The sequence below is a fragment of the Orcinus orca genome, chromosome 14 (genome assembly GCF_937001465.1).
Source record: "Orcinus orca chromosome 14, mOrcOrc1.1, whole genome shotgun sequence".
Taxonomy (NCBI): Eukaryota; Metazoa; Chordata; class Mammalia; order Artiodactyla; family Delphinidae; genus Orcinus; species Orcinus orca.
Window position 1 is genome coordinate 62,771,815 of NC_064572.1, and position 12,525 is coordinate 62,784,339.

The 12,525-nt window shown below is 46.0% G+C and overlaps 1 protein-coding gene across 1 annotated transcript in view; it reads right to left on the reverse strand.

Annotated features, from left to right (window-relative positions):
* Positions 1-12,525, reverse strand: part of PKD2L1 (polycystin 2 like 1, transient receptor potential cation channel) — a 167,992-nt gene that overhangs the window by 43,427 nt on the left and 112,040 nt on the right. The window contains exons 12-14 of the mRNA XM_049697126.1: positions 12,327-12,402; positions 1,210-1,313; positions 60-218 (exon numbers count right to left, since the gene is read on the reverse strand). The gene's annotated coding sequence lies outside the window, so the exon portion shown is untranslated. The remainder of the gene's footprint in view (positions 1-59; positions 219-1,209; positions 1,314-12,326; positions 12,403-12,525) is intronic.

A 12,525-nucleotide genomic window follows, 5' to 3' on the forward strand; every position in this document is an offset into this window, starting at 1 on the left:
GCTTTTCATTATCTCCATTTTATGGGTGGAAGAAATTGAGGATCAGAGAGAGAACTTACGGTGGCATTAGGCTTCCGAATTGGGTCTGACTACAGTGATAATGACTTCCTGTGTGTCATCATGCAGGGGCAGCAGAGTGTACAAAGGGAGGCAGGTGGGAACTTGGAAGTAAGCCTCTTTTGGAAGAACAATCCCACATTGGGTGGAGAATAGGAAGCCTGGAAAGAGAGTTGGGAGTAAATATGGAAGGCCTCAGATACCAGACATTTAATTCATTAGGCAACAGAAAGACAAAAGAAGCATCTGAACAGAGTAATGAAATTAAAGCTATATTTTATGAAAAATAGTGTGACAACAGGATGGGTTGGTTTGGGGAGAAATTGGAAGCAAGAAAATCAGTTGGAAGGTTGCTGTGCTAGTTCAGGGACAGATAACGAAAGCCTGAATTTCCTTCGGTGAAATAAGAATAGAAAGGAATGGCAAGATATATGAGAAATCTCATAGGCAGAACCTGTTGGGATTATAACGCACCTGGCTGGATGTGGGGTGCAAGGGAGAGAAATCAAAAGTACATCTAAGGTCTCAAACCTGGACAACTGGAAGGGTGGTGATGCTATTAAAAGGGGGCTGAGGAGAAGGATCAAAAGGAGCGGGTTTCAGTAGGAAGGTGAGGAATTCAGCTTTAGGTATATTTGACTCTGAAGTGTTAAGATGATGAAAATCTGAGAGGCCATTGAACAATTTGGGTTAGAGTTTGAGAGGGTAATAAAGACTGGGGAGAGCGATGTGGGAATCGTGTGGCTCAAAGTGTTTATTGGACCCACAGGAACAGTCAAGATTGCCAAAGGATTGGATTGAACAAAGAGAGAAAAGGGCTTAAGGAGCTGGAGGAAGAGGGGCCAAAAGGGAGAGAGAGTCATTAGAGACAGGAGGAGGGACAGGGATTTTGAGGACACAAAAGCCAGAGGAGGAGTGTTTTAAGAAGAGGGTGCTGATGGACAGTATCAAATGGTGCTAAAAGGTCATGGGTTCCGATAAAAGCTTTTGGATGTTTAGACTAGAATCTCTCAGGAGACCTTGAAAAGTGAGGAGGCTGGAGATGCCTGATTTGGAGGAGTCGGGGTGTAGAGGTTAAGGTGTGGGTGGTGAGGCAATGAAAGAAGGCTCCATTTAACCGCACACGTAATTTACTAAGTATTTACTGAGTACCTGCTGTGTGACCTTCTTGCATATCTGTTTGGGGATGTCCCAAGAAACCGAAACCCACCATCCTCATCTTCATGTTCGAAAAGCTTCAGTTCATACACCTGCAACTAATACAACATTGTAGATCAACTATACTCCAATATAAAATAAAATTAAAAAAAATAAAAGTTTCAGTTCATTCCAACTCCTTTTATGGCGCTGAATTTTAAAAACAGCTTTATTGAGATATAATTCACAGACCAAACAGTTCACCCATTTAAAGTGAACAGCCAATGATTTTTAGCATCTACACAGACATGTACAACTATGGTGATGATTTTAAAGGATAAACGTTTGAGTGCAAAGTTTGGAATTCAGTTCCTCTGATTTATGCTGTTAATGAGGGAGAGAGGACCCCAAACCCCAGAATAAATTCTCCACTCCCACCCTCTTGAGCAGAATCACAGAAGAGTGGAAAGGTGCAATGGTGCTTTGCCTAAAATTTCCACCAGGTGGCAGCAGGACCCTCACCCTGTCTCCTGTTAGTTTAAGTGCAGACAAAACCAGTTTGGAAGGCTGTGCGCTCAGAGGGTCTCCAACCTAGGGACTGTTTCTCTCCCCTGCTCCTTCCTGTTACTTATTCTTCTCTTCTGGGTAATTCTAAAGGTTCTGGCCCTGCTAACCGGTCCTAACCCACAGGGATTTATCATTCTGGAGACACAGTAGCTTTCTGAGTTAACCTGGGTCTTTTGAGAAGCAGTAGCCATTACTGGATAAAGGTGCAAAGGTTTTTAGTGGGGGAAACACCTGTGAGTGAAGACAGGGAGTGAGCCTAGGAAGGCTGGGAGAGTTGTCAGACCAGACTGTAAGTCTGACCCCGAATGAAGGAGAGAGGGTAGGAAAGTTGGGTGGATTTCTGTAGTATAGTTAGTCTAAGAAAGGTTTGCCAGGACCTTCAAGGAGCCAAAATAAACCACCAGGAGAATTCTGTGTCTCCCAGGAAAGGGGCTGCCTTAATATCCCTTCTGAGCTCAATTATTGGCTGGGCTGCTCCTAGGAATTGGAAGTTCCCAGGCTGCACACCTAGAAGTGGCCCAGGTGGAGGCTCTTGGTCAACTACTCCACCAGTAGCGGAGGTCCGTAAGGCCTGTTCTCATGGCCTCCACACCTTCCTTTGGAGAAGGAGTAACCTCAGCCCTCAGGAGTCTCCACCAAGGGCCACCTGTGTTCCCCACCTCTCAGGGGGGCAATTCAATCCCCACCTCACACCTCTGTGCTGACTTTACTCCCCACCTTCCAACCCCACCCCCCAGAGACCCGAGAACAGGCTCCTCCCATTCCCTGCATCTGACTCTCTGCTCTCCTGGATGGATCCAGGCACCTGCACCCTCCCAAGAAAGCCCGACTTTTTCCAGGCCCTGCCTTTGCCGCCCTCTTGCTTATAAGCCCTGAAAAGTGAAGGAGGTAATGGGATTAGCTGGGTGTTGGCTTCAGCCCTGACTCACAGGCCCAGGTGCCAGCCTGCCCTGGCAGGAAGCGTTTGGCCAGCACCAGGCCCCATCCCTTTCCTGGGGTCCTGCTGTCTCGGGTGACCCTCCTCTGGCCCCAGAGTTGGCAGTATGGTTCTGGCCTTAGCCAAGGCCAAGTATATAACAGGGCAGCCATAGCTTTTTCACGTGGTCAAGAGGCCCAGGTAGCTCTTGGGGGTCAGGAAGAAGAAGTTGGCATTTGCCCATGGAAAGCAGAAGTTTGGTAAGAAGGGTGTTAGGAAAGAAGACTGCTGGGTGCTTGGCACGACAGGGACTGACTGAGTCAATAGCCACTGAAGGCGCCCTGAGTGCTCTTTGGGCCGAGGGGACCGCTGTGTGCGGAACTCTGTCTGGGTTTGGCGCCTCCATCCCCCTGGCTGGTCCTCAGCTGAGAGACAGGCCTGGCAGGGATGGGATGAATACAGCTGGCTCTCTGGGCTGCTGCCTGAAAGCAGCACATGGGGAAACCAAGGATTCTGCAAGAGCATGTCTGGGCCAGATGACATGGAAACCCAGAGTCCCTTAGGGAAATAGAAGGAAATAACTCTGGGCTTTAAAAGGGCATCCAGCCAACCCCTGGCCTGGGAGCAGCAGAGAACTAGCCTGGAAATCCACCCTGATTACATTATTTACACCTAGACGTCAAAGGCAAAGCTGGGGGCAAGTGTAGGATTTTCCCTTTTCAGGTAGGGGTTGGGAAAAGCAGGACCAGCACAACTCATTCCCACTCTCTGCTTAGCACGATTGTTCTGTGCTTGGCAAAGCACTACTTACTAGACAAATCTACGAAGTATCTATCACACACCCAGCAGATGCAGGTGATACAGTCCCACCACATCATCCTCCACCCCGACAGCCCCAGACGGGCACAGCTTTTCTGAGCCTTGTAAAAGAAGGTTAAATACGTCAATAAATATTAGTAGTTTGTCAGAGCACCTAGCCCAGTGCACAGGAGTAGACACTTAAAAAAAATGCTAAATGTGTTTGTCTCAGGCCCATCCTCTTCTTCTAATCAATGCTAGGGGCACTTCGGTTAGGAAGAGCCCCTCTCCCTTTCCTGAACCCATACCCCACTTAATATGTATGGTATGTTTATACTCTGCCGTCGACAGATATGATCCCGCCTGGTTAGCTCTTGTGCTTTGTCCTGTTTCTCTTGGAAAGCTGTGAGCTCCCCAGGGGCAGGACCAGAACTCTGGCTCCATTCTCCACCCCTGTCCCCTTCAGAACAGAGAATTGGCCTTCCACTGGGCACTGTGAAGCCTCCGTCAACACTCAATCCCCAGGTGGATACACTGGCTCGGAGTATGGAACTGGCCCAGAGGGAGAGCAGCAGACTCTTGGCTGGGAAAGGCTGGGGGTAGGGGGCACGGAGGGAATCTTGGCTCTGCATACAGCCAGCTGCCCTCTGGACCTTGCAGCCCTGCTGTGCCCAGCTCAGCTGCTGTGTCAGTGCAAAGCAGGGTGACATCAGCTGTGGAAGAGGTTACTGTCAGGCAAAGGGAAGGGCAGGGGAGAGCAGGCTGTCTGTGCTGCCTGGGTGCATGAGGCTACAGGCTGCATCAGCTGGGGAAAGGGTGCCTTGTTGGGGGTGAGTACGGACAGGGACCTGCAGGGAGCAGCAAAGAGGGAGGGAGAGGGAGGAGAGAAGCCAAAGAGGGGGCGAAGGGCATGGAATGGCTAAGGCCCCAAACCTTCCACCTGTAGGAGAGAGGGCACACTGGTTCGGAATTCTGGAAGACAGTGAGACTCCCTTTCGGGCACTTAGCCACTGTACGAAGCAAATGGGGGTACACCTCTCTCTGACCACAAAAGCAAGTCTGGGGCAAACCCCTCTCCTCCCCATTCAGCTCAGAACAGAGTCAGGGCAAGAAAGACTTTCCTTTCAGCTCACGTATTTGTTATTGGAGGCCCTGGGCCTATATGTGCCCGTCCTCTCTGCTGCCCACCATAGATGAAATGCTTAGGTGTGGCATGCCTTCCCGGGCTTGGGGAAGATCCCCTGCTGAAGGTCAGGTCACCACAGAAATCGCCAGACCTGGCTCTGGTCCTGTGATCTCTGCCCCCAGGTCTCACCTACCCGGGTTGTCAGTGACCCTGCTCCTAAGACCTTGGTCCCCAGGTCTCGCCTGCCCAGATTGTCAGTCCCTGGGTCACACTCTGACCAGAGACATGAACTGTTCCCAGTAGCACTCACTCTGATCTGCAGACATAGCCCCAGTTTCCAGAGACAGGTAGTAATTACTTGGTAGAGGCCCCTCCTCCGGTACTCACAGCTGCACATGCAACTATGTGCGTACACGCACGCATGAGCGTCCACGCACATGCGCGTGCACGTGCGCGCACGCGCGCGCACACACGCACACACACACACACACACACTGCTGTTCTGTGCCTGACGGGCAGAATCTGGGGGAGAAGGGCTGCAGAGAGGTAGCTCAGAGCTCCAGGGATGGTACAGATACACAGACGTGTGGTTATACAGGGAGTTGGCTGGACAAGCGCACCAGCCTTTCCTCAACCAGGGTCACACAGCACAAGACCTCGCACCATCTCTCTGGCCTGGGGCCCTGGAGGAGCATGTTCCAGGTCCTAGTTAGCAGAGTGTCAGTTTTGAGTCTCTCTCCCTCTTCTGAGCCTCTAAACTTGTCCTAGAACTGCCCTTCTCCACATCATCCATCCCAGTGGCCCCTTGAAGCTTAGCACTGCCATCTCCTCTAGGAAGTCTTCCCTGATTCTCCCATGCTGGTCTGGCGTGTGCCTCTCCTCTGGAGTCCATAGCACCCTGTGCTAAACTCCATCAGCCAGTTACAAGGATCTCCTCCACTATGGTGAACCGCCCAAGGGCAGGACCTCCTTATGACCTCAGCACTTACCACTGTGCCTGGGACCACGTGGTTTGGCGCTCCACATTCACTTAATGAGGGAACCAATATATTTATGGGGGTGTGGGGGCCCCATCCCTTGTTTCACTTGATCTCCCCCAGAAGCCAGTGGGTACCCAGAAGGCAGAGCAGCATGGTCCCCACTCCTCCAGGCAGGAGGAAGGGAGTCTACTGATTGCTAGCTCTCCTGGCTGTCTGCTGCCTGTGACTCAGCTTGGACCATGAGACAGGGAAGAGCCCACAGCCCAGGAGGCTCCTGCCCCTTCTCTCTGCACAGAGGACAGGTTGGGGCAAATCCCAGGCCACATGTGGGCATTGGCTTCCATCCCTCCTCCACATTGCCAGATCCCATGGGAAAGCCTGAGGTCACGGTTGTGAGGACAGTTTATACAGCTCTGGCCTCTTGCCCTGATGTCACAATGCCATGGGAAGTGTGGATGGCATTGTGGGGCTAGTTGGGTCATACCTTGTCTCAGTGTGCTTGTTTGTCCTGAGGTCCCCTCAGGATCTGAGGGGCTGAAGCAACAGTGGCTGGGAGAAAGCTTGGGTATTCGTTAGTCATGGGGGAAGAGATGGGCCAAGTTTCTGGCATCACTGAGTAGGACCTTAGGTGAAGGGAATGTATTATCTTTACTTATGTACATCCAAGGTTTGGCTTAGATCTACATAAAAGAGCGAGGAAGGAGGAAGTAAGGAAGGACAGACCAGGGGGGAGTTGGGGCAGGAGACAGGCCTGATGTCCCTGAGCACCTATGAGGCTCACAGCTGGTCCTTCTATAAGCCTGACCTCCCCAGGCTCAGACCTTACAGATGTTGCTGGCCTCTCCTTACAGGGACCCCAGAGGGCAAAAGGAAGGGACTGTCAAGTGGGCTGTCCAGGTTGCATGAAGATCTGTGAACATACTCCTCCTCCAGCCCCGTCTGACATCTGACTCGGGACAGTCACAGATCCTCAAGGGAGGTGTTACCCAAGCACGAGTCCCCACCACTAAGCTGCAACTCCATCTTCCTCTTTCCTTCTGCAGTCTAATGTGCCATGATCCCAGGCATGTGTCCCCAAGCTCCCTCTCCCTAAACAAGGAAAGGGAAAAGGGAGGCCCAAACTGTGTCCAGTGCTGGGGCCTATCCATGTCATAAGCAGGTATTCATGAGCATCACGAGATTTCTTGGGATAAAGGTCACACATATGCAGAAAGCCTATCACAGGGGCCCTCATCCTTTCCCCAAACCCCTGGGAGACCAGAGCTAGATATTTATTGACCTCCCACCTATGAGGGAAGTATATGATAATTTAAGTCTGCTTGTTCCCATTTCACAGACAAGAAACTGAGGGACAGCATTAAAAGAGCAAGTCAGAGATGAAGCTGGGACTAGAGTTGGAAGAGAAAGGAACAGGCTCTGGAATCTTGCTATTTTCCATACTCCTAAGTGTCAGCTTATTTGCCCAGCAGAGTCGTCTACTGTGTCACCCCCTTGCCTACTGCGCACAGGGAAAGAAACTGAAACCTACAAGGGTATGATGTGGTTGGCCTCAAAGCAATGCAGTATCATAATGCCTGGGCTGCCAGGGTCTTCAGAACATGGACTCTGGAGGCTTCAGCCTGAGTCCAGGAAGCAGACAGACACTAGTAAACTGTCAGAATGACCAGCATGCAGAGTGTGCCCCTACATTTCTAAACCCTTGCCCTGGCCATGTCAGAGTCAACAGAGGGACTGTCCTGACAGACATGGCAGCTGACGTTGTAGCCAACAACCACGCGAGGTGAAAAAGGGAGAAGTAACCTTGCCTCACAAGTCTGCTTCTTCCTGAAAGCCCGGGAAAGCTCCAGGAGTGGGCCACCCTCCCTACCCACACACCTGGAGGACTCCTCTTCCAGGCAGATCATGGCTTCCCAGGGAAGCCTACCACACCTTCGCTGGGCTGCTTAGAGTGGGACACCCAAAGCCATGCTTGGAGCGGCAAGGTCACACAACCTCCCCATTGCCCCCTCCAAGCCTTATGCAACCACTAACCTACTTTCTGTTTCTATAGATTTTGCTATTCTGGACAGTTAATGTAAGTGGGGTCATACATATATGGTTCTTTGTTGAGTGGTTTCTTTCACTTAGCATGATATTGTCAAGGTTCATTCATGTCGTGGTATGTGCCAGTACTGCATTCTTTTCTTCTGCTGTAAAAACATGCTACATCTAATTTATCCATTAGTCAGTTCATGGACATTTTAGGTTGCTTCCACTTTGGGGCTGTTATGAATAAAGCTGCTATGAATATTTGTGTACCAGTTTTTGTGCGGACATATGTTTTCATTTCTCTTGGGGATATACCTGGGAGTGAAATTGCTGGATCAGATGGCAGCTCCATGTTTAACCTTCTGAGGAGCTGCCAAACTGTTTTCAAAAGAGGCTGCACCATTTTCCATTCCCAGCAGCAGGATTTCAATTTCTCCAAATCCACACCAATACTTTTTATTTGTCGTATTGAATATAGCCATCCTAATGGGTATGAAGTATCTCATTTTGGTTTTGACTTGCATTTCCCTGATGGCTAACAATGTTGAGCATATTTTCATGTGCTTATAGGTCATTTGTGAATCTTCTTTGAAGAAATATCTATTCAATTTTTAATTGGGTTAGTTGTCTTTTTATTATCGAGTTGTAAGAGTTATTTGTATGTTCTAGATATGAGTTCCTTATCCAATATATGATATGCAAACATTTTCTCCCATTCTGTGAGTTGTCTTTTCACTTTCTTGATAATATCCTCTGAAGCACAAAAGGTTTAATTTTGATGAAGTCCCACTTATCTATTTTTTCCTTGGTTGCCTATGCTTTGGGTGTCATATCTAAGACTAGTGCTGTTCAGTAATTTTTCATGTGCTTATTGGCCATTTTTATGCCTTCTTTTGTGAAACGTTATGCTTAAATCTTTTGCCATTTTTGAGTTGTTTATCTTTTTATGTAATGTAGTATATGTTCCCATTCCCTGCCTATTTGTTTTCTTTCTTTTTTTAAAAAAATAAATTTATTTTATTTATTTATTTTTGACTGCATTGGGTCTTCGTTGCGGTGCGGGGGCTTCTCATTGCAGTGGCTTCTCTTGTTGTGGAGCACGGGCTCTAGGCGTGCGGGCTTCAGTAGTTGTGGTGCACGGGCTTAGTTGCTCCGCGGCATGTGGGATCTTCCCAGACCAGGGCTCGAACCCGTGTCCCCTGCATTGGCACGCGGATTGTTAACCATTGCGCCACCAGGGGAGCCCAGGGAGCCCTCTATTTGTTTTCCTAATAGTTCCTTTTGGTATCAGAAAATGTTAACTTTCCTTTTTAAATTTTATTTATTTATTTTGGCTGTGCCGGGTCTTAGCTGCGGCATGCGAACTCTTAGTTGCATGAAAATGTTAAATTTCATGAGTCTAATTTATCCATTTTCCCCTCTATGGTTACTGCTTTTTGTGTCCTGTCCAAACAACTTCTGCCTACCTCAAGGTCACAAAGATATTTTCCTCTGTCTTATATATTGGGCTGGCCAAAGAGTTCGTTTGTTTTTTTCTGTAAAATGGCTCTAGTAGCACTTAGTTGCCTTTAACATCATTTGAAACAATTTTGTTAGATTGTATTGTGACAGCTGTCATATCAGCGTGCATTTAAAAAAAACTTATCAAAATTGGTGAATTTTTGTGTAGCCACTTTAATACTGAAGATGGAAGAAAAAAAGCAACATTTTTGGCATATTATGCTTTCTTATTTCAAGAAAGGTTAAAACGCAACTGAAACACACACAAAAAAGATTTGTGCAGTATATGGAGAAGGTGCTGTGACTGATCGAACATGTCAAAGTGGTTTGTGAAGTTTCATGCTGGAGATTCCTCTCTGGACAATGCTCCACGGTCAGGTAGACCAGTTGATAGTGATCAAATTGAGACATTAATTGAGAGCAATCAATGTTATACCACGCAGGAGATAGCTGACAAACTCAAAATATCCAAATCAAGTGTTGAAAATCATTTGCACCAGCTTGGTTATGTTAATAGCTTTGATGTTTAGGTTCCACATAAATTAAGCAGAAAAAAACTTCTTGACCGTATTTCTGCATGCGATTCTCTACTGAAACATAATGAAAATGTTCCGTTTTTAAAACAAATTGTGACGGGCAATGAAAAGTGGATACTGTACAATAATATGGAAAGGAAGATATCATGGGGCAAGCGAAATGAACCACCACAACCACCCCAAAGGCCAGTCTTCATCCAAAGAAGGTGATGTTGTGTATATGGTGGGATTGGAAGGGAGTCCTCTATTATGATCTCCTCCCGGAAAACCAAATGATTAATTCCAACAAGTACTGCTCCCAATTAGACCAACTGAAAGTGGCCCTCGATGAAAAGCGTCCAGAGTTAGTCAAGAGAAAACACATAATCTTCCATCAGGATAATGCAAGAAGACCACATGTTTCTTTGATGACCAGGCAAAAACTGTTACAGCTTGGCTGGGAAGTTCTGATTCATCTGCAGTATTCACCAGACATTGCAGCTTTGGATTTCCATTTATTTCAGTCTTTACAAAATTCTCTTAATGGAAAAAATTTCAATTCCCTTCAAGACTGTAAAAGGCACCTGGAACAGTTCTTTGCTCAAAAAGACAAAAAGTTTTAGGAAGATGGAATTATGAAGTTGCCTGGAAAATGGCAGAAGGTAGTGGAACAAAATGGTGAATACGTTGTTCAATAAAGTTCTTGGTGAAAATGAAAAATGTGTCTTTTATTTTTACTTAAAAGCTGCACGAACCCTCTGGCCAACCCAACAGAAACTTTATGGTTGTGGGTTTTACATTTAGCTCTATGACCCCTCTCAAATTAATTTTTATGTGTGGAGTGAGCTAGAGGTTGAGGTTCGTTTATTTTATATGGATATCTAGTTGTCCCAGCAATACTTGTTACTTTCCCCTCCACACTGTATTGACCTGGGACCATTGTAAAAAGTCAGTTAACCATATATGTTGGTGGATTTCAAAATTTCTAATTTATTTCATTGATCTATTTGTCTCTACTTTTTCTAACTCCACACTCCCTTGAATACTCTAGCCTTATAGTAAGTCCTAATTAAAATAGTTTAATTCCTCCAACTTAATTCCTCCAAGATTGTTTTTGGCTACTCTAGACCCTTTCTGCATTTCCACTTAAATTTTAGAATCAGCTTGTCTACTTCCTCAAAGAAATCTGTTGGATTTTTATAGGGATTAAATTAATCTATAGATCAACATTGAGTCTAACCATCTATGAACACAGTATATCTCAATTTCTATTTTGTCTCCATTTCTTTAAGAATTTTTAAGTTTCTCTCAGCAACGTTTTGTCATTTTCAGTGTAGCTATCCCGCAAATATTTAGTTAGATTTATCCTTTGTATGTGATATTTTTGATGCTATTGTAAACAGTATATTTCAATTTTCATTCTCCAATTGTTTTTAAATAGTATATAGGATGGAATAATTTTTTATATTGACTTTCTATCCTTGACCTTTCTAAAGTCACTTACCGATTTGGGCTTTTTGTGTGTGTGTATTCCATACATTTTTCATACACAAGTTATGTCTTCTGCAAATAATAACAGTTTTACTTTTTTTTTCCTATCTTTATGCCTTTTATTTCTTTTTCTTGCCCATTACGCTAGCTAGCATTTCTAGTACAATGTTGAATAGAAGTGGTAAGAGATTATATGCTTGCCTGTTCCCCTATTTTAGGGGAAAATTTTTTAAATATTTCACCATTAAGTATAATATTAGCTGCAGCCCTTTTGTAGATGTTCTTGGCTTATAAGACCAGATCCAGGAACACTTGAGAAGGGCTGAAGAAGAAAGAGACTGTTATCTGTGACTTCTTGCTAATGACATCTTATTTACCTAAGAGAGCTAAACAGGGTCTGTTTCTTCTTCATCTCTTGAGTTGAAGAATCAAAACAAAGTTTCAGAAACTGCCATGGTACCCTGTGCCCCTTTTCATAGAGCAAGATTTATAGGTCCAATTTCCATCTCCCAAGCATACTTTATACTTTCCTATTATATGCTAAAATATCTATCATCTTAATCAATGTATAAATGCAACTGGATATGGATATTAATCACATACTTATTTATAACTTCTAATTTGCCATTGACCTAATACTTCTTGATATCAAAGGCATGCTGGGACTTCCCTGGTGGTCCAGTGGTTAAGACTCTGAGTTTCCAGTGCAGGGGGTGCGGGTTCAATCCCTGGTCAAGGAACTAAGATCCCACATGCCATGTGGCGCGGCCAAAAAATGTAAAATAAAAAAGTTAAAGCTCATGCTTTCCCCATAATATTACTCCTACCACACAGCCATGTTTCATGGGCTGTGGCAAGCTACTGAGGGTTTTAAAGTAATGGGTGACACACTCATAGCCATGTGATATGCCCCAGATGAACTTCAGGGAGGAAGCCCAAGCTAGGGAACCATTCACCTTTCTATCATAGTTATCAAGAGTGAGATGGGCTCTCCCAAACTCTCTCCTTATCCGGACCTTCCCTAGGCTCCCAAAGGTTCCCCTCTTTGGGACAAGGGTAGCATCTTGTCTTCAGAGAGGAATAAAATATTCCTGTTCTCCATTTTTGTCTTGGCAGACCTCCCCTTCCTTTCTCTGGCAGAAAAATGAATGACCTACCACCTGGCTTACATAATAATACCAGCATTAAGTGATAACAGCAGTAATACCTACCTGAGTCTAAGTGAGGAGGAGGGCAGTTTCCAGGGAACTCTGATTTTTCAGCTTGTTCTCTGCTGAAGTCCAGGGTCTGGAGGAAACAGGCAGTTAAAGAGAAAGAAAGCTGGTCTCAATGGTAGAGCCACCTTTGGCCACAATCGAGGGTACACCCCCAAAGAAACCCTGAATCTTCTCCCTTGAAGAATAACCCTGT